The following is a 2597-nucleotide window of genomic DNA, read 5'->3' as shown; positions in this document are numbered from 1 at the left end:
AGAGGGGCTCTGGTCAAGGATGTTGAAATATATTCTAAGTTTGATTAGTTCAACCAGCGGCTCTGGTCGTGAAGACCAGAAGCTCCGGAAGAGAGACCAGAGGGGCTCTGGTCCTGATTGTCGAATTATATTCCAAGTCTGGTTGGTTCAACCAGAGGCTCTGGTCGTAAAGACCAGAAGCTCTGGAAGAGAGACCAGAGGGGCTCTGGTCCGGAATATTGAAATGTTTTCTAAGTGTGGTTTAGAACCAGAGGCTCTGGTCGTGAAGACCAGCAGCTCTGGAAGAGAGACTAGAGGGGCTCTGGTCCTGGCTGTCGAATTTTTTTTAAGTATTGTTTGAAACCAGAGGCCCGATGGACCGAAGCAGTGTGTTTGTAACGGCGGTGTAACCGCGAGAGAGATGTAATGGCGGTGTAACAGTGAGAGAGATGTAATGGCGGTATAACCACGAGAGAGATGTAATGGTGATGTAACCGCGAGAGCGATGAAATAGCGGTGTAACCGCGAGAGAGATGAAATGGCGGGTAACCGCGAGAGAGATGTAATGGCGGTGTAACCGCGAAAGACATAAATATGTTTATGTATCGAAACATGTTTGATTCTAAACTTATTGTTTACAATGTATGTTGTTTGTTTGAGACTTAAACACTCACTAGACCTTTTTGATCTAACGCTCAGTTGTTGGACTAACCGGTTTTGCAGATCATCATACCTCACAGGATAAAGGAAAAGGAAAAGTTTAGTGTTGATGGCATTTTGTTTACTCATGTATGTATTAAAGAAAGTTTTTATTAGTCCATATTTTGTAACAATACTATTTTTAGTATTATGAGTATGATGATGTGAATTATCTGTACATGGGCTATATGGGTTGTTACAGTTGGCATCAGAGCCTTAGTTTAAGGGATCTGGGTATTTGCGAAATACTTAGACTTAAACTAGAGGTGTTATAGCTGAAACTATTATGAGAAAGATAGATTATATATGACTGATATAATCTTAGTTATGAGTAGACATGAGGATAAATGTGTAATTATACGGTGATTATGAGAATAATCATGTGTGTTTAAATATGACAGAAAAAGTCATATACTGAGAAATGGCAGATAATCCTAATCAATCAGAAAGGACCTCTACTGGTTATGRAAGAGGTCGGGGAAGAAGAAGTGTAATACAAGGAGAGGACCCGGAAAATGTAATGACGATAGAAACACGAAGTCATAGCAGGGGTCGAGGAAGAGGTAGAGGTACTAGACAAGAACAGGAACAATCGGCTCAAGAAAGTTCAATGTTTGGTTATGGAAGAGGAARGGCAAGGGGTAGACATAATGTTCCTAATCCCGAGTTTATTACTCAAGATATGTTGGCAGCAGAGCTGGGAAAATTTCAGGAAAGTTTGGTAAATTTGTTGGGGCGTACAACCCAAAATAATCCAAATATGGTAAGAAATTCCGATCAGGAGGAAGTCGGAGCTAGTACACCGGTAACTGGTACATCTGTACCCCTTACTTCGTCCTCAGTACAAAAGGGAGGAGATATTAAAATGTTTCTTGCTTGTAAACCTCCCAAGTTTTCTGGTGAGCGTGATCCTGTTAAAGCTATGTGTTGGCTTAAGGAGATAGAGTTGAGTTTACAAATCAGTAAAAGTGTAGAATAGGATAAAGTTATGTTTGCTGTATCTCGTTTGAGATCAAGTGCTTTATACTGGTGGGAAGTTCTGTCAAGTTCAGATTCGAATATTCTGAAAACTATGCTGTGGGAAGAATTTGTGGTTATGTTTAAAATGCAGTATTGTCCTGAAGCTGCAGTAAGAAAGTTGGAAGATGATGTCCTTCGTCTTGAACAAGGAAACATGTCAGTCCGCCAATATACAGAAGTTTTCATGGAACAATCTAGGTTTGCTGAAGCCTATATTATATCTGAAAACAGTAAAGTGCGAAAGTATATCTGGGGATTGGAGTCGAATCTTCGAAAATATGTGATATCCAGGAATCCAACAACATTTCAGGCGGCAGTTGATGCTGTTGAAATACTGGAACAAGATATTAATCGACAACCACAAGAAAGGGTTGGAGAGAAAAGAAAAGGGGAAACTACAGTAACTAATTTCYRTAGACCGAGGTTTATGGAAAATTTGAATCGACCAATTTCAAGGGTTACGGATAAAACGTGTGTTCGATGTCATAAAATACATCAGGGAAATTGCAATACAGAATCTCGAGTATGTTTTAAATGTCAGGAACCAGGACATATAGCTCGAGATTGTCGGATGACACGGAACCGGGGATCTGGATATTCTGCGGGCCGAGGATCTGGTTATGTGCCAACAGGTCGTGGACAAATAGATAATCGTGTTAATACAAGTAGTAGAGGAGAAATAAGACATGGGGAGTCTGCAAGAGGAAGAGCCTTTCAAATGACAAGAGGTGTGGCGGAAGAGCACCCTGAAGTGGTAACAGGTACATTCCTTGTTAATTCAGTATGTGCCAAAGTTTTATTTGATTCAGGTGCAAATCGTTCTTTTATGTCACCATCATTTGTTAACTGCGCACATTTAGAATCTAAAGCATTGAGTGAAGATCTAATTGTGGAAACAA

This window comes from Cynara cardunculus, assembly GCF_001531365.2.
Source record: "Cynara cardunculus var. scolymus isolate 2C chromosome LG 17, CcrdV1, whole genome shotgun sequence".
NCBI classification, from domain to species: Eukaryota; Viridiplantae; Streptophyta; class Magnoliopsida; order Asterales; family Asteraceae; genus Cynara; species Cynara cardunculus.
This window is presented reverse-complemented; position numbering follows the sequence as displayed.